Below are 24521 nucleotides of genomic sequence, written 5' to 3' on the forward strand. Positions count from 1 at the left end.
CAAACCCTAACCTGACGTGTACATGAAGCTGCGAGTCAGGTACTGTACCGGTAGAATCTGGCAGTTTCGGATGAGCACTCAAGACGATTTCTTCATGCCAGCACTGGCCGAAGCTGTGGAGATCAGCCAGTGGCTCAGGATCTCCCAGAGTGACAGATTTTCAGGGAGACAACAGCGTGACATTAGTGGAGGAGCGCGGCAAAGCATCAGCAAGGGAGAGGCACTGCTGGGTTCTCCTTCGATAGCTCAGCTGGTAGAGCGGAGGACTGTAGTCTGTCGCAAATCTGTCATTCCTTAGATCGCCGGCTCGAAGGGGCCTCAGCTGCTTTTTGGAAAGAGTGCGCATTCACCAGCACGCGGGCCACAGTAACACAGATGAGTTGAAAACGCGACAACGCTTTCAGGACGCATCGGCACACACCCTTGCCCCTCTGCAACCAGTCAGCTGTCTCCCTGCCGCGGCTGCAGCTGACGGCCAGCAGGCTGCTTTTTTTCAACTTTTTTTTAATTTCAAAAATATACTTTATTCATAAAATAATTTGATGGTCTGTACAGTTGGTCATGCCATACTTATGTAAACATGTACATACAGAGATCAGAATTTATCATTTTTATACAGGTCTGTACATTTTTCAATCATATGCCCATACAAATAGCTGAGGCGTCAGCAGAGCCCAAATGACTGCATGGGCCCCCTGTTCTTCGTTAGGCAGGCAGACTTTACACAGTGGTCTTTCCCCACCGCGCCTTGGCGGCAGCTGCCCCAAGCTTCAGCGCATCCCTCAACACGTAGTCCTGGACCTTGGAATGTGCCAGTCTGCAGCACTCAGTCGGGGTCAACTCCTTCAGCTGGAAGATCAGCAGGTTTCGGATCACCCAGAGAGCGTCCTTCACCGAGTTGCTGATCCTCCAGGCACAGTTGATGTTCGTCTTGGTGTGCGTCCCGGGGAACAGGCCGTAGAGCACGGAGTCCCGCGTCACGGCGCTGCTCGGGACGAACCTCGACAAACACCACTGCATTCCTCTCCAGACTTCCTCTGCTTTTTTCAACACAAACGCACAAAAGCACTTTGTGCTCACTGCAACCAAATGAAGTCTTCTATCAGTCAGGCGGGGCCCTGCGACGTCACCTCACGCTCGTGGTGGCTGCGCCAAGGTTGAAGTCATTTCGACCTCCAATCAGCAATTGCCATCTCCTCAGCACGTCTTTCCTCGTCCATGTGGCCTACCGCCTCGCCTGAGTCCACCAGCTGCCGCTGCTGCTCCTCCGACAGGTTGGTTGTTTCATCGAGACTGGCATCAGCAATGTTTGGTCTCAGCCGTCCGACGGATGAGAGGATTTCCTGCACATCCCGGAGCGTGAGTGCTCAGGATCCACTGCGGAAGTAGTGAAAGCAGGGCCTGCTGGTCAATGGGGGGATTAGCTCAAATGGTAGAGCGCTTGCTTCGCATGCGAGAGGTAGCGGGATCGATGCCCGCATTCTCCACTTACTTTTAAAACGGCAAGTGCAACCTCTCACTCGGCTGGTCTGCAGCAGCCGGAATACCGTTTGCGTACGCCGCCTCCCTGAGAGTGGTCCCGAAAGATCAAAAGCTTCACGCGTGAGCAATAGGCCGGTCCCGCCATTTCAGGGTGCAGCGTAGGAAGAAAGTCGAGCTGCGCGGCGAAGGCAAACGCCAGCGGCGTTGACGTTTTTTTCTCTTCGGGTGAAAGTCAGCTCCTTGAAAGGATCACACCGGCGGTGGGTGAGCTGCCTGAGGTCAGCGGGCACGTCCTGGACGTGTTGGGAGGCAACTTGAACCAGTCGGTAAGTTGCGGCCCAAACCCTAACCTGACGTGTACATGAAGCTGCGAGTCAGGTACTGTACCGGTAGAATCTGGCAGTTTCGGATGAGCACTCAAGACGATTTCTTCATGCCAGCACTGGCCGAAGCTGTGGAGATCAGCCAGTGGCTCAGGATCTCCCAGAGTGACAGATTTTCAGGGAGACAACAGCGTGACATTAGTGGAGGAGCGCGGCAAAGCATCAGCAAGGGAGAGGCACTGCTGGGTTCTCCTTCGATAGCTCAGCTGGTAGAGCGGAGGACTGTAGTCTGTCGCAAATCTGTCATTCCTTAGATCGCCGGCTCGAAGGGGCCTCAGCTGCTTTTTGGAAAGAGTGCGCATTCACCAGCACGCGGGCCACAGTAACACAGATGAGCTGAAAACGCGACAACGCTTTCAGGACGCATCGGCACACACCCTTGCCCCTCTGCAACCAGTCAGCTGTCTCCCTGCCGCGGCTGCAGCTGACGGCCAGCAGGGTGCCTTTTTTCAACTTTTTTTTAATTTCAAAAATATACTTTATTCATAAAATAATTTGATGGTCTGTACAGTTGGTCATGCCATACTTATGTAAACATGTACATACAGAGATCAGAATTTATCATTTTTATACAGGTCTGTACATTTTTCAATCATATGCCCATACAAATAGCTGAGGCGTCAGCAGAGCCCAAATGACTGCATGGGCCCCCTGTTCTTCGTTAGGCAGGCAGACTTTACACAGTGGTCTTTCCCCACCGCGCCTTGGCGGCAGCTGCCCCAAGCTTCAGCGCATCCCTCAACACGTAGTCCTGGACCTTGGAATGTGCCAGTCTGCAGCACTCAGTCGGGGTCAACTCCTTCAGCTGGAAGATCAGCAGGTTTCGGATCACCCAGAGAGCGTCCTTCACCGAGTTGCTGATCCTCCAGGCACAGTTGATGTTCGTCTTGGTGTGCGTCCCGGGGAACAGGCCGTAGAGCACGGAGTCCCGCGTCACGGCGCTGCTCGGGACGAACCTCGACAAACACCACTGCATTCCTCTCCAGACTTCCTCTGCTTTTTTCAACACAAACGCACAAAAGCACTTTGTGCTCACTGCAACCAAATGAAGTCTTCTATCAGTCAGGCGGGGCCCTGCGACGTCACCTCACGCTCGTGGTGGCTGCGCCAAGGTTGAAGTCATTTCGACCTCCAATCAGCAATTGCCATCTCCTCAGCACGTCTTTCCTCGTCCATGTGGCCTACCGCCTCGCCTGAGTCCACCAGCTGCCGCTGCTGCTCCTCCGACAGGTTGGTTGTTTCATCGAGACTGGCATCAGCAATGTTTGGTCTCAGCCGTCCGATGGATGAGAGGATTTCCTGCACATCCCGGAGCGTGAGTGCTCAGGATCCACTGCGGAAGTAGTGAAAGCAGGGCCTGCTGGTCAATGGGGGGATTAGCTCAAATGGTAGAGCGCTTGCTTCGCATGCGAGAGGTAGCGGGATCGATGCCCGCATTCTCCACTTACTTTTAAAACGGCAAGTGCAACCTCTCACTCGGCTGGTCTGCAGCAGCCGGAATACCGTTTGCGTACGCCGCCTCCCTGAGAGTGGTCCCGAAAGATCAAAAGCTTCACGCGTGAGCAATAGGCCGGTCCCGCCATTTCAGGGTGCAGCGTAGGAAGAAAGTCGAGCTGCGCGGCGAAGGCAAACGCCAGCGGCGTTGACGTTTTTTTCTCTTCGGGTGAAAGTCAGCTCCTTGAAAGGATCACACCGGCGGTGGGTGAGCTGCCTGAGGTCAGCGGGCACGTCCTGGACGTGTTGGGAGGCAACTTGAACCAGTCGGTAAGTTGCGGCCCAAACCCTAACCTGACGTGTACATGAAGCTGCGAGTCAGGTACTGTACCGGTAGAATCTGGCAGTTTCGGATGAGCACTCAAGACGATTTCTTCATGCCAGCACTGGCCGAAGCTGTGGAGATCAGCCAGTGGCTCAGGATCTCCCAGAGTGACAGATTTTCAGGGAGACAACAGCGTGACATTAGTGGAGGAGCGCGGCAAAGCATCAGCAAGGGAGAGGCACTGCTGGGTTCTCCTTCGATAGCTCAGCTGGTAGAGCGGAGGACTGTAGTCTGTCGCAAATCTGTCATTCCTTAGATCGCCGGCTCGAAGGGGCCTCAGCTGCTTTTTGGAAAGAGTGCGCATTCACCAGCACGCGGGCCACAGTAACACAGATGAGCTGAAAACGCGACAACGCTTTCAGGACGCATCGGCACACACCCTTGCCCCTCTGCAACCAGTCAGCTGTCTCCCTGCCGCGGCTGCAGCTGACGGCCAGCAGGGTGCCTTTTTTCAACTTTTTTTTAATTTCAAAAATATACTTTATTCATAAAATAATTTGATGGTCTGTACAGTTGGTCATGCCATACTTATGTAAACATGTACATACAGAGATCAGAATTTATCATTTTTATACAGGTCTGTACATTTTTCAATCATATGCCCATACAAATAGCTGAGGCGTCAGCAGAGCCCAAATGACTGCATGGGCCCCCTGTTCTTCGTTAGGCAGGCAGACTTTACACAGTGGTCTTTCCCCACCGCGCCTTGGCGGCAGCTGCCCCAAGCTTCAGCGCATCCCTCAACACGTAGTCCTGGACCTTGGAATGTGCCAGTCTGCAGCACTCAGTCGGGGTCAACTCCTTCAGCTGGAAGATCAGCAGGTTTCGGATCACCCAGAGAGCGTCCTTCACCGAGTTGCTGATCCTCCAGGCACAGTTGATGTTCGTCTTGGTGTGCGTCCCGGGGAACAGGCCGTAGAGCACGGAGTCCCGCGTCACGGCGCTGCTCGGGACGAACCTCGACAAACACCACTGCATTCCTCTCCAGACTTCCTCTGCTTTTTTCAACACAAACGCACAAAAGCACTTTGTGCTCACTGCAACCAAATGAAGTCTTCTATCAGTCAGGCGGGGCCCTGCGACGTCACCTCACGCTCGTGGTGGCTGCGCCAAGGTTGAAGTCATTTCGACCTCCAATCAGCAATTGCCATCTCCTCAGCACGTCTTTCCTCGTCCATGTGGCCTTCCGCCTCGCCTGAGTCCACCAGCTGCCGCTGCTGCTGCTCCTCCGACAGGTTGGTTGTTTCATCGAGACTGGCATCAGCAATGTTTGGTCTCAGCCGTCCGACGGATGAGAGGATTTCCTGCACATCCCGGAGCGTGAGTGCTCAGGATCCACTGCGGAAGTAGTGAAAGCAGGGCCTGCTGGTCAATGGGGGGATTAGCTCAAATGGATAGAGCGCTTGCTTCGCATGCGAGAGGTAGCGGGATCGATGCCCGCATTCTCCACTTACTTTTAAAACGGCAAGTGCAACCTCTCACTCGGCTGGTCTGCAGCAGCCGGAATACCGTTTGCGTACGCCGCCTCCCTGAGAGTGGTCCCGAAAGATCAAAACCTTCACGCGTGAGCAATAGGCCGGTCCCGCCATTTCAGGGTGCAGCGTAGGAAGAAAGTCGAGCTGCGCGGCGAAGGCAAACGCCAGCGGCGTTGACGTTTTTTTCTCTTCGGGTGAAAGTCAGCTCCTTGAAAGGATCACACCGGCGGTGGGTGAGCTGCCTGAGGTCAGCGGGCACGTCCTGGACGTGTTGGGAGGCAACTTGAACCAGTCGGTAAGTTGCGGCCCAAACCCTAACCTGACGTGTACATGAAGCTGCGAGTCAGGTACTGTACCGGTAGAATCTGGCAGTTTCGGATGAGCACTCAAGACGATTTCTTCATGCCAGCACTGGCCGAAGCTGTGGAGATCAGCCAGTGGCTCAGGATCTCCCAGAGTGACAGATTTTCAGGGAGACAACAGCGTGACATTAGTGGAGGAGCGCGGCAAAGCATCAGCAAGGGAGAGGCACTGCTGGGTTCTCCTTCGATAGCTCAGCTGGTAGAGCGGAGGACTGTAGTCTGTCGCAAATCTGTCATTCCTTAGATCGCCGGCTCGAAGGGGCCTCAGCTGCTTTTTGGAAAGAGTGCGCATTCACCAGCACGCGGGCCACAGTAACACAGATGAGCTGTAAACGCGACAACGCTTTCAGGACGCATCGGCACACACCCTTGCCCCTCTGCAACCAGTCAGCTGTCTCCCTGCCGCGGCTGCAGCTGACGGCCAGCAGGGTGCCTTTTTTCAACTTTTTTTTAATTTCAAAAATATACTTTATTCATAAAATAATTTGATGGTCTGTACAGTTGGTCATGCCATACTTATGTAAACATGTACATACAGAGATCAGAATTTATCATTTTTATACAGGTCTGTACATTTTTCAATCATATGCCCATACAAATAGCTGAGGCGTCAGCAGAGCCCAAATGACTGCATGGGCCCCCTGTTCTTCGTTAGGCAGGCAGACTTTACACAGTGGTCTTTCCCCACCGCGCCTTGGCGGCAGCTGCCCCAAGCTTCAGCGCATCCCTCAACACGTAGTCCTGGACCTTGGAATGTGCCAGTCTGCAGCACTCAGTCGGGGTCAACTCCTTCAGCTGGAAGATCAGCAGGTTTCGGATCACCCAGAGAGCGTCCTTCACCGAGTTGCTGATCCTCCAGGCACAGTTGATGTTCGTCTTGGTGTGCGTCCCGGGGAACAGGCCGTAGAGCACGGAGTCCCGCGTCACGGCGCTGCTCGGGACGAACCTCGACAAACACCACTGCATTCCTCTCCAGACTTCCTCTGCTTTTTTCAACACAAACGCACAAAAGCACTTTGTGCTCACTGCAACCAAATGAAGTCTTCTATCAGTCAGGCGGGGCCCTGCGACGTCACCTCACGCTCGTGGTGGCTGCGCCAAGGTTGAAGTCATTTCGACCTCCAATCAGCAATTGCCATCTCCTCAGCACGTCTTTCCTCGTCCATGTGGCCTTCCGCCTCGCCTGAGTCCACCAGCTGCCGCTGCTGCTGCTCCTCCGACAGGTTGGTTGTTTCATCGAGACTGGCATCAGCAATGTTTGGTCTCAGCCGTCCGACGGATGAGAGGATTTCCTGCACATCCCGGAGCGTGAGTGCTCAGGATCCACTGCGGAAGTAGTGAAAGCAGGGCCTGCTGGTCAATGGGGGGATTAGCTCAAATGGTAGAGCGCTTGCTTCGCATGCGAGAGGTAGCGGGATCGATGCCCGCATTCTCCACTTACTTTTAAAACGGCAAGTGCAACCTCTCACTCGGCTGGTCTGCAGCAGCCGGAATACCGTTTGCGTACGCCGCCTCCCTGAGAGTGGTCCCGAAAGATCAAAAGCTTCACGCGTGAGCAATAGGCCGGTCCCGCCATTTCAGGGTGCAGCGTAGGAAGAAAGTCGAGCTGCGCGGCGAAGGCAAACGCCAGCGGCGTTGACGTTTTTTTCTCTTCGGGTGAAAGTCAGCTCCTTGAAAGGATCACACCGGCGGTGGGTGAGCTGCCTGAGGTCAGCGGGCACGTCCTGGACGTGTTGGGAGGCAACTTGAACCAGTCGGTAAGTTGCGGCCCAAACCCTAACCTGACGTGTACATGAAGCTGCGAGTCAGGTACTGTACCGGTAGAATCTGGCAGTTTCGGATGAGCACTCAAGACGATTTCTTCATGCCAGCACTGGCCGAAGCTGTGGAGATCAGCCAGTGGCTCAGGATCTCCCAGAGTGACAGATTTTCAGGGAGACAACAGCGTGACATTAGTGGAGGAGCGCGGCAAAGCATCAGCAAGGGAGAGGCACTGCTGGGTTCTCCTTCGATAGCTCAGCTGGTAGAGCGGAGGACTGTAGTCTGTCGCAAATCTGTCATTCCTTAGATCGCCGGCTCGAAGGGGCCTCAGCTGCTTTTTGGAAAGAGTGCGCATTCACCAGCACGCGGGCCACAGTAACACAGATGAGCTGTAAACGCGACAACGCTTTCAGGACGCATCGGCACACACCCTTGCCCCTCTGCAACCAGTCAGCTGTCTCCCTGCCGCGGCTGCAGCTGACGGCCAGCAGGGTGCCTTTTTTCAACTTTTTTTTAATTTCAAAAATATACTTTATTCATAAAATAATTTGATGGTCTGTACAGTTGGTCATGCCATACTTATGTAAACATGTACATACAGAGATCAGAATTTATCATTTTTATACAGGTCTGTACATTTTTCAATCATATGCCCATACAAATAGCTGAGGCATCAGCAGAGCCCAAATGACTGCATGGGCCCCCTGTTCTTCGTTAGGCAGGCAGACTTTACACAGTGGTCTTTCCCCACCGCGCCTTGGCGGCAGCTGCCCCAAGCTTCAGCGCATCCCTCAACACGTAGTCCTGGACCTTGGAATGTGCCAGTCTGCAGCACTCAGTCGGGGTCAACTCCTTCAGCTGGAAGATCAGCAGGTTTCGGATCACCCAGAGAGCGTCCTTCACCGAGTTGCTGATCCTCCAGGCACAGTTGATGTTCGTCTTGGTGTGCGTCCCGGGGAACAGGCCGTAGAGCACGGAGTCCCGCGTCACGGCACTGCTCGGGACGAACCTCGACAAACACCACTGCATTCCTCTCCAGACTTCCTCTGCTTTTTTCAACACAAACGCACAAAAGCACTTTGTGCTCACTGCAACCAAATGAAGTCTTCTATCAGTCAGGCGGGGCCCTGCGACGTCACCTCACGCTCGTGGTGGCTGCGCCAAGGTTGAAGTCATTTCGACCTCCAATCAGCAATTGCCATCTCCTCAGCACGTCTTTCCTCGTCCATGTGGCCTTCCGCCTCGCCTGAGTCCACCAGCTGCCGCTGCTGCTCCTCCGACAGGTTGGTTGTTTCATCGAGACTGGCATCAGCAATGTTTGGTCTCAGCCGTCCGACGGATGAGAGGATTTCCTGCACATCCCGGAGCGTGAGTGCTCAGGATCCACTGCGGAAGTAGTGAAAGCAGGGCCTGCTGGTCAATGGGGGGATTAGCTCAAATGGTAGAGCGCTTGCTTCGCATGCGAGAGGTAGCGGGATCGATGCCCGCATTCTCCACTTACTTTTAAAACGGCAAGTGCAACCTCTCACTCGGCTGGTCTGCAGCAGCCGGAATACCGTTTGCGTACGCCGCCTCCCTGAGAGTGGTCCCGAAAGATCAAAAGCTTCACGCGTGAGCAATAGGCCGGTCCCGCCATTTCAGGGTGCAGCGTAGGAAGAAAGTCGAGCTGCGCGGCGAAGGCAAACGCCAGCGGCGTTGACGTTTTTTTCTCTTCGGGTGAAAGTCAGCTCCTTGAAAGGATCACACCGGCGGTGGGTGAGCTGCCTGAGGTCAGCGGGCACGTCCTGGACGTGTTGGGAGGCAACTTGAACCAGTCGGTAAGTTGCGGCCCAAACCCTAACCTGACGTGTACATGAAGCTGCGAGTCAGGTACTGTACCGGTAGAATCTGGCAGTTTCGGATGAGCACTCAAGACGATTTCTTCATGCCAGCACTGGCCGAAGCTGTGGAGATCAGCCAGTGGCTCAGGATCTCCCAGAGTGACAGATTTTCAGGGAGACAACAGCGTGACATTAGTGGAGGAGCGCGGCAAAGCATCAGCAAGGGAGAGGCACTGCTGGGTTCTCCTTCGATAGCTCAGCTGGTAGAGCGGAGGACTGTAGTCTGTCGCAAATCTGTCATTCCTTAGATCGCCGGCTCGAAGGGGCCTCAGCTGCTTTTTGGAAAGAGTGCGCATTCACCAGCACGCGGGCCACAGTAACACAGATGAGCTGTAAACGCGACAACGCTTTCAGGACGCATCGGCACACACCCTTGCCCCTCTGCAACCAGTCAGCTGTCTCCCTGCCGCGGCTGCAGCTGACGGCCAGCAGGGTGCCTTTTTTCAACTTTTTTTTAATTTCAAAAATATACTTTATTCATAAAATAATTTGATGGTCTGTACAGTTGGTCATGCCATACTTATGTAAACATGTACATACAGAGATCAGAATTTATCATTTTTATACAGGTCTGTACATTTTTCAATCATATGCCCATACAAATAGCTGAGGCATCAGCAGAGCCCAAATGACTGCATGGGCCCCCTGTTCTTCGTTAGGCAGGCAGACTTTACACAGTGGTCTTTCCCCACCGCGCCTTGGCGGCAGCTGCCCCAAGCTTCAGCGCATCCCTCAACACGTAGTCCTGGACCTTGGAATGTGCCAGTCTGCAGCACTCAGTCGGGGTCAACTCCTTCAGCTGGAAGATCAGCAGGTTTCGGATCACCCAGAGAGCGTCCTTCACCGAGTTGCTGATCCTCCAGGCACAGTTGATGTTCGTCTTGGTGTGCGTCCCGGGGAACAGGCCGTAGAGCACGGAGTCCCGCGTCACGGCGCTGCTCGGGACGAACCTCGACAAACACCACTGCATTCCTCTCCAGACTTCCTCTGCTTTTTTCAACACAAACGCACAAAAGCACTTTGTGCTCACTGCAACCAAATGAAGTCTTCTATCAGTCAGGCGGGGCCCTGCGACGTCACCTCACGCTCGTGGTGGCTGCGCCAAGGTTGAAGTCATTTCGACCTCCAATCAGCAATTGCCATCTCCTCAGCACGTCTTTCCTCGTCCATGTGGCCTTCCGCCTCGCCTGAGTCCACCAGCTGCCGCTGCTGCTGCTCCTCCGACAGGTTGGTTGTTTCATCGAGACTGGCATCAGCAATGTTTGGTCTCAGCCGTCCGACGGATGAGAGGATTTCCTGCACATCCCGGAGCGTGAGTGCTCAGGATCCACTGCGGAAGTAGTGAAAGCAGGGCCTGCTGGTCAATGGGGGGATTAGCTCAAATGGTAGAGCGCTTGCTTCGCATGCGAGAGGTAGCGGGATCGATGCCCACATTCTCCAATTACTTTTAAAACGGCAAGTGCAACCTCTCACTCGGCTGGTCTGCAGCAGCCGGAACACCGTTTGCGTACGCCGCCTCCCTGAGAGTGGTCCCGAAAGATCAAAAGCTTCACGCGTGAGCAATAGGCCGGTCCCGCCATTTCAGGGTGCAGCGTAGGAAGAAAGTCGAGCTGCGCGGCGAAGGCAAACGCCAGCGGCGTTGACGTTTTTTTCTCTTCGGGTGAAAGTCAGCTCCTTGAAAGGATCACACCGGCGGTGGGTGAGCTGCCTGAGGTCAGCGGGCACGTCCTGGACGTGTTGGGAGGCAACTTGAACCAGTCGGTAAGTTGCGGCCCAAACCCTAACCTGACGTGTACATGAAGCTGCGAGTCAGGTACTGTACCGGTAGAATCTGGCAGTTTCGGATGAGCACTCAAGACGATTTCTTCATGCCAGCACTGGCCGAAGCTGTGGAGATCAGCCAGTGGCTCAGGATCTCCCAGAGTGACAGATTTTCAGGGAGACAACAGCGTGACATTAGTGGAGGAGCGCGGCAAAGCATCAGCAAGGGAGAGGCACTGCTGGGTTCTCCTTCGATAGCTCAGCTGGTAGAGCGGAGGACTGTAGTCTGTCGCAAATCTGTCATTCCTTAGATCGCCGGCTCGAAGGGGCCTCAGCTGCTTTTTGGAAAGAGTGCGCATTCACCAGCACGCGGGCCACAGTAACACAGATGAGCTGAAAACGCGACAACGCTTTCAGGACGCATCGGCACACACCCTTGCCCCTCTGCAACCAGTCAGCTGTCTCCCTGCCGCGGCTGCAGCTGACGGCCAGCAGGGTGCCTTTTTTCAACTTTTATTTAATTTCAAAAATATACTTTATTCATAAAATAATTTGATGGTCTGTACAGTTGGTCATGCCATACTTATGTAAACATGTACATACAGAGATCAGAATTTATCATTTTTATACAGGTCTGTACATTTTTCAATCATATGCCCATACAAATAGCTGAGGCGTCAGCAGAGCCCAAATGACTGCATGGGCCCCCTGTTCTTCGTTAGGCAGGCAGACTTTACACAGTGGTCTTTCCCCACCGCGCCTTGGCGGCAGCTGCCCCAAGCTTCAGCGCATCCCTCAACACGTAGTCCTGGACCTTGGAATGTGCCAGTCTGCAGCACTCAGTCGGGGTCAACTCCTTCAGCTGGAAGATCAGCAGGTTTCGGATCACCCAGAGAGCGTCCTTCACCGAGTTGCTGATCCTCCAGGCACAGTTGATGTTCGTCTTGGTGTGCGTCCCGGGGAACAGGCCGTAGAGCACGGAGTCCCGCGTCACGGCGCTGCTCGGGACGAACCTCGACAAACACCACTGCATTCCTCTCCAGACTTCCTCTGCTTTTTTCAACACAAACGCACAAAAGCACTTTGTGCTCACTGCAACCAAATGAAGTCTTCTATCAGTCAGGCGGGGCCCTGCGACGTCACCTCACGCTCGTGGTGGCTGCGCCAAGGTTGAAGTCATTTCGACCTCCAATCAGCAATTGCCATCTCCTCAGCACGTCTTTCCTCGTCCATGTGGCCTTCCGCCTCGCCTGAGTCCACCAGCTGCCGCTGCTGCTCCTCCGACAGGTTGGTTGTTTCATCGAGACTGGCATCAGCAATGTTTGGTCTCAGCCGTCCGACGGATGAGAGGATTTCCTGCACATCCCGGAGCGTGAGTGCTCAGGATCCACTGCGGAAGTAGTGAAAGCAGGGCCTGCTGGTCAATGGGGGGATTAGCTCAAATGGTAGAGCGCTTGCTTCGCATGCGAGAGGTAGCGGGATCGATGCCCGCATTCTCCACTTACTTTTAAAACGGCAAGTGCAACCTCTCACTCGGCTGGTCTGCAGCAGCCGGAATACCGTTTGCGTACGCCGCCTCCCTGAGAGTGGTCCCGAAAGATCAAAAGCTTCACGCGTGAGCAATAGGCCGGTCCCGCCATTTCAGGGTGCAGCGTAGGAAGAAAGTCGAGCTGCGCGGCGAAGGCAAACGCCAGCGGCGTTGACGTTTTTTTCTCTTCGGGTGAAAGTCAGCTCCTTGAAAGGATCACACCGGCGGTGGGTGAGCTGCCTGAGGTCAGCGGGCACGTCCTGGACGTGTTGGGAGGCAACTTGAACCAGTCGGTAAGTTGCGGCCCAAACCCTAACCTGACGTGTACATGAAGCTGCGAGTCAGGTACTGTACCGGTAGAATCTGGCAGTTTCGGATGAGCACTCAAGACGATTTCTTCATGCCAGCACTGGCCGAAGCTGTGGAGATCAGCCAGTGGCTCAGGATCTCCCAGAGTGACAGATTTTCAGGGAGACAACAGCGTGACATTAGTGGAGGAGCGCGGCAAAGCATCAGCAAGGGAGAGGCACTGCTGGGTTCTCCTTCGATAGCTCAGCTGGTAGAGCGGAGGACTGTAGTCTGTCGCAAATCTGTCATTCCTTAGATCGCCGGCTCGAAGGGGCCTCAGCTGCTTTTTGGAAAGAGTGCGCATTCACCAGCACGCGGGCCACAGTAACACAGATGAGCTGAAAACGCGACAACGCTTTCAGGACGCATCGGCACACACCCTTGCCCCTCTGCAACCAGTCAGCTGTCTCCCTGCCGCGGCTGCAGCTGACGGCCAGCAGGGTGCCTTTTTTCAACTTTTATTTAATTTCAAAAATATACTTTATTCATAAAATAATTTGATGGTCTGTACAGTTGGTCATGCCATACTTATGTAAACATGTACATACAGAGATCAGAATTTATCATTTTTATACAGGTCTGTACATTTTTCAATCATATGCCCATACAAATAGCTGAGGCGTCAGCAGAGCCCAAATGACTGCATGGGCCCCCTGTTCTTCGTTAGGCAGGCAGACTTTACACAGTGGTCTTTCCCCACCGCGCCTTGGCGGCAGCTGCCCCAAGCTTCAGCGCATCCCTCAACACGTAGTCCTGGACCTTGGAATGTGCCAGTCTGCAGCACTCAGTCGGGGTCAACTCCTTCAGCTGGAAGATCAGCAGGTTTCGGATCACCCAGAGAGCGTCCTTCACCGAGTTGCTGATCCTCCAGGCACAGTTGATGTTCGTCTTGGTGTGCGTCCCGGGGAACAGGCCGTAGAGCACGGAGTCCCGCGTCACGGCACTGCTCGGGACGAACCTCGACAAACACCACTGCATTCCTCTCCAGACTTCCTCTGCTTTTTTCAACACAAACGCACAAAAGCACTTTGTGCTCACTGCAACCAAATGAAGTCTTCTATCAGTCAGGCGGGGCCCTGCGACGTCACCTCACGCTCGTGGTGGCTGCGCCAAGGTTGAAGTCATTTCGACCTCCAATCAGCAATTGCCATCTCCTCAGCACGTCTTTCCTCGTCCATGTGGCCTTCCGCCTCGCCTGAGTCCACCAGCTGCCGCTGCTGCTCCTCCGACAGGTTGGTTGTTTCATCGAGACTGGCATCAGCAATGTTTGGTCTCAGCCGTCCGACGGATGAGAGGATTTCCTGCACATCCCGGAGCGTGAGTGCTCAGGATCCACTGCGGAAGTAGTGAAAGCAGGGCCTGCTGGTCAATGGGGGGATTAGCTCAAATGGTAGAGCGCTTGCTTCGCATGCGAGAGGTAGCGGGATCGATGCCCGCATTCTCCACTTACTTTTAAAACGGCAAGTGCAACCTCTCACTCGGCTGGTCTGCAGCAGCCGGAATACCGTTTGCGTACGCCGCCTCCCTGAGAGTGGTCCCGAAAGATCAAAAGCTTCACGCGTGAGCAATAGGCCGGTCCCGCCATTTCAGGGTGCAGCGTAGGAAGAAAGTCGAGCTGCGCGACGAAGGCAAACGCCAGCGGCGTTGACGTTTTTTTCTCTTCGGGTGAAAGTCAGCTCCTTGAAAGGATCACACCGGCGGTGGGTGAGCTGCCTGAGGTCAGCGGGCACGTCCTGGACGTGTTGGGAGGCAACTTGAACCAGTCGGTAAGTTGCGGCCCAAACCCTAACCTGACGTGTACATGAAGCTGCGAGTCAGGTACTGTACCGGTAGAATCTGGCAGTTTCGGATGAGCACTCAAGACGATTTCTTCATGCCAGCACTGGCCGAAGCTGTGGAGATCAGCCAGTGGCTCAGGATCTCCCAGAGTGACAGATTTTCAGGGAGACAACAGCGTGACATTAGTGGAGGAGCGCGGCAAAGCATCAGCAAGGGAGAGGCACTGCTGGGTTCTCCTTCGATAGCTCAGCTGGTAGAGCGGAGGACTGTAGTCTGTCGCAAATCTGTCATTCCTTAGATCGCCGGCTCGAAGGGGCCTCAGCTGCTTTTTGGAAAGAGTGCGCATTCACCAGCACGCGGGCCACAGTAACACAGATGAGCTGTAAACGCGACAACGCTTTCAGGACGCATCGGCACACACCCTTGCCCCTCTGCAACCAGTCAGCTGTCTCCCTGCCGCGGCTGCAGCTGACGGCCAGCAGGGTGCCTTTTTTCAACTTTTTTTTAATTTCAAAAATATACTTTATTCATAAAATAATTTGATGGTCTGTACAGTTGGTCATGCCATACTTATGTAAACATGTACATACAGAGATCAGAATTTATCATTTTTATACAGGTCTGTACATTTTTCAATCATATGCCCATACAAATAGCTGAGGCATCAGCAGAGCCCAAATGACTGCATGGGCCCCCTGTTCTTCGTTAGGCAGGCAGACTTTACACAGTGGTCTTTCCCCACCGCGCCTTGGCGGCAGCTGCCCCAAGCTTCAGCGCATCCCTCAACACGTAGTCCTGGACCTTGGAATGTGCCAGTCTGCAGCACTCAGTCGGGGTCAACTCCTTCAGCTGGAAGATCAGCAGGTTTCGGATCACCCAGAGAGCGTCCTTCACCGAGTTGCTGATCCTCCAGGCACAGTTGATGTTCGTCTTGGTGTGCGTCCCGGGGAACAGGCCGTAGAGCACGGAGTCCCGCGTCACGGCGCTGCTCGGGACGAACCTCGACAAACACCACTGCATTCCTCTCCAGACTTCCTCTGCTTTTTTCAACACAAACGCACAAAAGCACTTTGTGCTCACTGCAACCAAATGAAGTCTTCTATCAGTCAGGCGGGGCCCTGCGACGTCACCTCACGCTCGTGGTGGCTGCGCCAAGGTTGAAGTCATTTCGACCTCCAATCAGCAATTGCCATCTCCTCAGCACGTCTTTCCTCGTCCATGTGGCCTTCCGCCTCGCCTGAGTCCACCAGCTGCCGCTGCTGCTGCTCCTCCGACAGGTTGGTTGTTTCATCGAGACTGGCATCAGCAATGTTTGGTCTCAGCCGTCCGACGGATGAGAGGATTTCCTGCACATCCCGGAGCGTGAGTGCTCAGGATCCACTGCGGAAGTAGTGAAAGCAGGGCCTGCTGGTCAATGGGGGGATTAGCTCAAATGGTAGAGCGCTTGCTTCGCATGCGAGAGGTAGCGGGATCGATGCCCACATTCTCCAATTACTTTTAAAACGGCAAGTGCAACCTCTCACTCGGCTGGTCTGCAGCAGCCGGAACACCGTTTGCGTACGCCGCCTCCCTGAGAGTGGTCCCGAAAGATCAAAAGCTTCACGCGTGAGCAATAGGCCGGTCCCGCCATTTCAGGGTGCAGCGTAGGAAGAAAGTCGAGCTGCGCGGCGAAGGCAAACGCCAGCGGCGTTGACGTTTTTTTCTCTTCGGGTGAAAGTCAGCTCCTTGAAAGGATCACACCGGCGGTGGGTGAGCTGCCTGAGGTCAGCGGGCACGTCCTGGACGTGTTGGGAGGCAACTTGAACCAGTCGGTAAGTTGCGGCCCAAACCCTAACCTGACGTGTACATGAAGCTGCGAGTCAGGTACTGTACCGGTAGAATCTGGCAGTTTCGGATGAGCACTCAAGACGATTTCTTCATGCCAGCACTGGCCGAAGCTGTGGAGATCAGCCAGTGGCTCAGGATCTCCCAGAGTGACAGATTTTCAGGGAGACAACAGCGTGACATTAGTGGAGGAGCGCGGCAAAGCATCAGCAAGGGAGAGGCACTGCTGGGTTCTCCTTCGATAGCTCAGCTGGTAGAGCGGAGGACTGTAGTCTGTCGCAAATCTGTCATTCCTTAGATCGCCGGCTCGAAGGGGCCTCAGCTGCTTTTTGGAAAGAGTGCGCATTCACCAGCACGCGGGCCACAGTAACACAGATGAGCTGAAAACGCGACAACGCTTTCAGGACGCATCGGCACACACCCTTGCCCCTCTGCAACCAGTCAGCTGTCTCCCTGCCGCGGCTGCAGCTGACGGCCAGCAGGGTGCCTTTTTTCAACTTTTATTTAATTTCAAAAATATACTTTATTCATAAAATAATTTGATGGTCTGTACAGTTGGTCATGCCATACTTATGTAAACATGTACATACAGAGATCAGAATTTATCATTTTTATACAGGTCTGTACATTTTTCAATCATATGCCCATACAAATAGCTGAGGCGTCAGCAGAGCCCAAATGACTGCATGGGCCCCCTGTTCTTCGTTAGGCAGGCAGACTTTACACAGTGGTCTTTCCCCACCGCGCCTTGGCGGCAGCTGCCCCAAGCTTCAGCGCATCCCTCAACACGTAGTCCTGGACCTTGGAATGTGCCAGTCTGCAGCACTCAGTCGGGGTCAACTCCTTCAGCTGGAAGATCAGCAGGTTTCGGATCACCCAGAGAGCGTCCTTCACCGAGTTGCTGATCCTCCAGGCACAGTTGATGTTCGTCTTGGTGTGCGTCCCGGGGAACAGGCCGTAGAGCACGGAGTCCCGCGTCACGGCGCTGCTCGGGACGAACCTCGACAAACACCACTGCATTCCTCTCCAGACTTCCTCTGCTTTTTTCAACACAAACGCACAAAAGCACTTTGTGCTCACTGCAACCAAATGAAGTCTTCTATCAGTCAGGCGGGGCCCTGCGACGTCACCTCACGCTCGTGGTGGCTGCGCCAAGGTTGAAGTCATTTCGACCTCCAATCAGCAATTGCCATCTCCTCAGCACGTCTTTCCTCGTCCATGTGGCCTTCCGCCTCGCCTGAGTCCACCAGCTGCCGCTGCTGCTGCTCCTCCGACAGGTTGGTTGTTTCATCGAGACTGGCATCAGCAATGTTTGGTCTCAGCCGTCCGACGGATGAGAGGATTTCCTGCACATCCCGGAGCGTGAGTGCTCAGGATCCACTGCGGAAGTAGTGAAAGCAGGGCCTGCTGGTCAATGGGGGGATTAGCTCAAATGGTAGAGCGCTTGCTTCGCATGCGAGAGGTAGCGGGATCGATGCCCACATTCTCCACTTACTTTTAAAACGGCAAGTGCAACCTCTCACTCGGCTGGTCTGCAGCAGCCGGAACACCGTTTGCGTACGCCGCCTCCCTGAGAGTGGTCCCGAAAGATCAAAAGCTTCACGCGTGAGCAATAGGCCGGTCCCGCCATTTCAGGGTGCAGCGTAGGAAGAAAGTCGAGCTGCGCGGCGAAGGCAAACGCCAGCGGCGTTGACGTTTTTTTCTCTTCGGGTGAAAGTCAGCTCCTTGAAAGGATCACACCGGCGGTGGGTGAGCTGCCTGAGGTCAGCGGGCACGTCCTGGACGTGTTGGGAGGCAACTTGAACCAGTCGGTAAGTTGCGGCCCAAACCCTAACCTGACGTGTACATGAAGCTGCGAGTCAGGTACTGTACCGGTAGAATCTGGCAGTTTCGGATGAGCACTCAAGACGATTTCTTCATGCCAGCACTGGCCGAAGCTGTGGAGATCAGCCAGTGGCTCAGGATCTCCCAGAGTGACAGATTTTCAGGGAGACAACAGCGTGACATTAGTGGAGGAGCGCGGCAAAGCATCAGCAAGGGAGAGGCACTGCTGGGTTCTCCTTCGATAGCTCAGCTGGTAGAGCGGAGGACTGTAGTCTGTCGCAAATCTGTCATTCCTTAGATCGCCGGCTCGAAGGGGCCTCAGCTGCTTTTTGGAAAGAGTGCGCATTCACCAGCACGCGGGCCACAGTAACACAGATGAGCTGAAAACGCGACAACGCTTTCAGGACGCATCGGCACACACCCTTGCCCCTCTGCAACCAGTCAGCTGTCTCCCTGCCGCGGCTGCAGCTGACGGCCAGCAGGGTGCCTTTTTTCAACTTTTATTTAATTTCAAAAATATACTTTATTCATAAAATAATTTGATGGTCTGTACAGTTGGTCATGCCATACTTATGTAAACATGTACATACAGAGATCAGAATTTATCATTTTTATACAGGTCTGTACATTTTTCAATCATATGCCCATACAAATAGCTGAGGCGTCAGCAGAGCCCAAATGACTGCATGGGCCCCCTGTTCTTCGTTAGGCAGGCAGACTTTACACAGTGGTCTTTCCCCACCGCGCCTTGGCGGCAGCTGCCCCAAGCTTCAGCGCATCCCTCAACACGTAGTCCTGGACCTTGGAATGTGCCAGTCTGCAGCACTCAGTCGGGGTCAACTCCTTCAGCTGGAAGATCAGCAGGTTTCGGATCACCCAGAGAGCGTCCTTCACCGAGTTGCTGATCCTCCAGGCACAGTTGATGTTCGTCTTGGTGTGCGTCCCGGGGAACAGGCCGTAGAGCACGGAGTCCCGCGTCACGGCGCTGCTCGGGACGAACCTCGACAAACACCACTGCATTCCTCTCCAGACTTCCTCTGCTTTTTTCAACACAAACGCACAAAAGCACTTTGTGCTCACTGCAACCAAATGAAGTCTTCTATCAGTCAGGCGGGGCCCTGCGACGTCACCTCACGCTCGTGGTGGCTGCGCCAAGGTTGAAGTCATTTCGACCTCCAATCAGCAATTGCCATCTCCTCAGCACGTCTTTCCTCGTCCATGTGGCCTTCCGCCTCGCCTGAGTCCACCAGCTGCCGCTGCTGCTCCTCCGACAGGTTGGTTGTTTCATCGAGACTGGCATCAGCAATGTTTGGTCTCAGCCGTCCGACGGATGAGAGGATTTCCTGCACATCCCGGAGCGTGAGTGCTCAGGATCCACTGCGGAAGTAGTGAAAGCAGGGCCTGCTGGTCAATGGGGGGATTAGCTCAAATGGTAGAGCGCTTGCTTCGCATGCGAGAGGTAGCGGGATCGATGCCCGCATTCTCCACTTACTTTTAAAACGGCAAGTGCAACCTCTCACTCGGCTGGTCTGCAGCAGCCGGAATACCGTTTGCGTACGCCGCCTCCCTGAGAGTGGTCCCGAAAGATCAAAAGCTTCACGCGTGAGCAATAGGCCGGTCCCGCCATTTCAGGGTGCAGCGTAGGAAGAAAGTCGAGCTGCGCGGCGAAGGCAAACGCCAGCGGCGTTGACGTTTTTTTCTCTTCGGGTGAAAGTCAGCTCCTTGAAAGGATCACACCGGCGGTGGGTGAGCTGCCTGAGGTCAGCGGGCACGTCCTGGACGTGTTGGGAGGCAACTTGAACCAGTCGGTAAGTTGCGGCCCAAACCCTAACCTGACGTGTACATGAAGCTGCGAGTCAGGTACTGTACCGGTAGAATCTGGCAGTTTCGGATGAGCACTCAAGACGATTTCTTCATGCCAGCACTGGCCGAAGCTGTGGAGATCAGCCAGTGGCTCAGGATCTCCCAGAGTGACAGATTTTCAGGGAGACAACAGCGTGACATTAGTGGAGGAGCGCGGCAAAGCATCAGCAAGGGAGAGGCACTGCTGGGTTCTCCTTCGATAGCTCAGCTGGTAGAGCGGAGGACTGTAGTCTGTCGCAAATCTGTCATTCCTTAGATCGCCGGCTCGAAGGGGCCTCAGCTGCTTTTTGGAAAGAGTGCGCATTCACCAGCACGCGGGCCACAGTAACACAGATGAGCTGAAAACGCGACAACGCTTTCAGGACGCATCGGCACACACCCTTGCCCCTCTGCAACCAGTCAGCTGTCTCCCTGCCGCGGCTGCAGCTGACGGCCAGCAGGGTGCCTTTTTTCAACTTTTATTTAATTTCAAAAATATACTTTATTCATAAAATAATTTGATGGTCTGTACAGTTGGTCATGCCATACTTATGTAAACATGTACATACAGAGATCAGAATTTATCATTTTTATACAGGTCTGTACATTTTTCAATCATATGCCCATACAAATAGCTGAGGCGTCAGCAGAGCCCAAATGACTGCATGGGCCCCCTGTTCTTCGTTAGGCAGGCAGACTTTACACAGTGGTCTTTCCCCACCGCGCCTTGGCGGCAGCTGCCCCAAGCTTCAGCGCATCCCTCAACACGTAGTCCTGGACCTTGGAATGTGCCAGTCTGCAGCACTCAGTCGGGGTCAACTCCTTCAGCTGGAAGATCAGCAGGTTTCGGATCACCCAGAGAGCGTCCTTCACCGAGTTGCTGATCCTCCAGGCACAGTTGATGTTCGTCTTGGTGTGCGTCCCGGGGAACAGGCCGTAGAGCACGGAGTCCCGCGTCACGGCACTGCTCGGGACGAACCTCGACAAACACCACTGCATTCCTCTCCAGACTTCCTCTGCTTTTTTCAACACAAACGCACAAAAGCACTTTGTGCTCACTGCAACCAAATGAAGTCTTCTATCAGTCAGGCGGGGCCCTGCGACGTCACCTCACGCTCGTGGTGGCTGCGCCAAGGTTGAAGTCATTTCGACCTCCAATCAGCAATTGCCATCTCCTCAGCACGTCTTTCCTCGTCCATGTGGCCTTCCGCCTCGCCTGAGTCCACCAGCTGCCGCTGCTGCTCCTCCGACAGGTTGGTTGTTTCATCGAGACTGGCATCAGCAATGTTTGGTCTCAGCCGTCCGACGGATGAGAGGATTTCCTGCACATCCCGGAGCGTGAGTGCTCAGGATCCACTGCGGAAGTAGTGAAAGCAGGGCCTGCTGGTCAATGGGGGGATTAGCTCAAATGGTAGAGCGCTTGCTTCGCATGCGAGAGGTAGCGGGATCGATGCCCGCATTCTCCACTTACTTTTAAAACGGCAAGTGCAACCTCTCACTCGGCTGGTCTGCAGCAGCCGGAATACCGTTTGCGTACGCCGCCTCCCTGAGAGTGGTCCCGAAAGATCAAAAGCTTCACGCGTGAGCAATAGGCCGGTCCCGCCATTTCAGGGTGCAGCGTAGGAAGAAAGTCGAGCTGCGCGGCGAAGGCAAACGCCAGCGGCGTTGACGTTTTTTTCTCTTCGGGTGAAAGTCAGCTCCTTGAAAGGATCACACCGGCGGTGGGTGAGCTGCCTGAGGTCAGCGGGCACGTCCTGGACGTGTTGGGAGGCAACTTGAACCAGTCGGTAAGTTGCGGCCCAAACCCTAACCTGACGTGTACATGAAGCTGCGAGTCAGGTACTGTACCGGTAGAATCTGGCAGTTTCGGATGAGCACTCAAGACGATTTCTTCATGCCAGCACTGGCCGAAGCTGTGGAGATCAGCCAGTGGCTCAGGATCTCCCAGAGTGACAGATTTTCAGGGAGACAACAGCGTGACATTAGTGGAGGAGCGCGGCAAAGCATCAGCAAGGGAGAGGCACTGCTGGGTTCTCCTTCGATAGCTCAGCTGGTAGAGCGGAGGACTGTAGTCTGTCGCAAATCTGTCATTCCTTAGATCGCCGGCTCGAAGGGGCCTCAGCTGCTTTTTGGAAAGAGTGCGCATTCACCAGCACGCGGGCCACAGTAACACAGATGAGCTGTAAACGCGACAACGCTTTCAGGACGCATCGGCACACACCCTTGCCCCTCTGCAACCAGTCAGCTGTCTCCCTGCCGCGGCTGCAGCTGACGGCCAGCAGGGTGCCTTTTTTCAACTTTTTTTTAATTTCAAAAATATACTTTATTCATAAAATAATTTGATGGTCTGTACAGTTGGTCATGCCATACTTATGTAAACATGTACATACAGAGATCAGAATTTATCATTTTTATACAGGTCTGTACATTTTTCAATCATATGCCCATACAAATAGCTGAGGCATCAGCAGAGCCCAAATGACTGCATGGGCCCCCTGTTCTTCGTTAGGCAGGCAGACTTTACACAGTGGTCTTTCCCCACCGCGCCTTGGCGGCAGCTGCCCCAAGCTTCAGCGCATCCCTCAACACGTAGTCCTGGACCTTGGAATGTGCCAGTCTGCAGCACTCAGTCGGGGTCAACTCCTTCAGCTGGAAGATCAGCAGGTTTCGGATCACCCAGAGAGCGTCCTTCACCGAGTTGCTGATCCTCCAGGCACAGTTGATGTTCGTCTTGGTGTGCGTCCCGGGGAACAGGCCGTAGAGCACGGAGTCCCGCGTCACGGCGCTGCTCGGGACGAACCTCGACAAACACCACTGCATTCCTCTCCAGACTTCCTCTGCTTTTTTCAACACAAACGCACAAAAGCACTTTGTGCTCACTGCAACCAAATGAAGTCTTCTATCAGTCAGGCGGGGCCCTGCGACGTCACCTCACGCTCGTGGTGGCTGCGCCAAGGTTGAAGTCATTTCGACCTCCAATCAGCAATTGCCATCTCCTCAGCACGTCTTTCCTCGTCCATGTGGCCTTCCGCCTCGCCTGAGTCCACCAGCTGCCGCTGCTGCTGCTCCTCCGACAGGTTGGTTGTTTCATCGAGACTGGCATCAGCAATGTTTGGTCTCAGCCGTCCGACGGATGAGAGGATTTCCTGCACATCCCGGAGCGTGAGTGCTCAGGATCCACTGCGGAAGTAGTGAAAGCAGGGCCTGCTGGTCAATGGGGGGATTAGCTCAAATGGTAGAGCGCTTGCTTCGCATGCGAGAGGTAGCGGGATCGATGCCCACATTCTCCAATTACTTTTAAAACGGCAAGTGCAACCTCTCACTCGGCTGGTCTGCAGCAGCCGGAACACCGTTTGCGTACGCCGCCTCCCTGAGAGTGGTCCCGAAAGATCAAAAGCTTCACGCGTGAGCAATAGGCCGGTCCCGCCATTTCAGGGTGCAGCGTAGGAAGAAAGTCGAGCTGCGCGGCGAAGGCAAACGCCAGCGGCGTTGACGTTTTTTTCTCTTCGGGTGAAAGTCAGCTCCTTGAAAGGATCACACCGGCGGTGGGTGAGCTGCCTGAGGTCAGCGGGCACGTCCTGGACGTGTTGGGAGGCAACTTGAACCAGTCGGTAAGTTGCGGCCCAAACCCTAACCTGACGTGTACATGAAGCTGCGAGTCAGGTACTGTACCGGTAGAATCTGGCAGTTTCGGATGAGCACTCAAGACGATTTCTTCATGCCAGCACTGGCCGAAGCTGTGGAGATCAGCCAGTGGCTCAGGATCTCCCAGAGTGACAGATTTTCAGGGAGACAACAGCGTGACATTAGTGGAGGAGCGCGGCAAAGCATCAGCAAGGGAGAGGCACTGCTGGGTTCTCCTTCGATAGCTCAGCTGGTAGAGCGGAGGACTGTAGTCTGTCGCAAATCTGTCATTCCTTAGATCGCCGGCTCGAAGGGGCCTCAGCTGCTTTTTGGAAAGAGTGCGCATTCACCAGCACGCGGGCCACAGTAACACAGATGAGCTGAAAACGCGACAACGCTTTCAGGACGCATCGGCACACACCCTTGCCCCTCTGCAACCAGTCAGCTGTCTCCCTGCCGCGGCTGCAGCTGACGGCCAGCAGGGTGCCTTTTTTCAACTTTTATTTAATTTCAAAAATATACTTTATTCATAAAATAATTTGATGGTCTGTACAGTTGGTCATGCCATACTTATGTAAACATGTACATACAGAGATCAGAATTTATCATTTTTATACAGGTCTGTACATTTTTCAATCATATGCCCATACAAATAGCTGAGGCGTCAGCAGAGCCCAAATGACTGCATGGGCCCCCTGTTCTTCGTTAGGCAGGCAGACTTTACACAGTGGTCTTTCCCCACCGCGCCTTGGCGGCAGCTGCCCCAAGCTTCAGCGCATCCCTCAACACGTAGTCCTGGACCTTGGAATGTGCCAGTCTGCAGCACTCA

Source organism: Chiloscyllium plagiosum, unplaced genomic scaffold, assembly GCF_037043375.1.
Source record: "Chiloscyllium plagiosum isolate Xiang-an unplaced genomic scaffold, Cpla_swu_hap1 HiC_scaffold_55, whole genome shotgun sequence".
Taxonomy (NCBI): Eukaryota; Metazoa; Chordata; class Chondrichthyes; order Orectolobiformes; family Hemiscylliidae; genus Chiloscyllium; species Chiloscyllium plagiosum.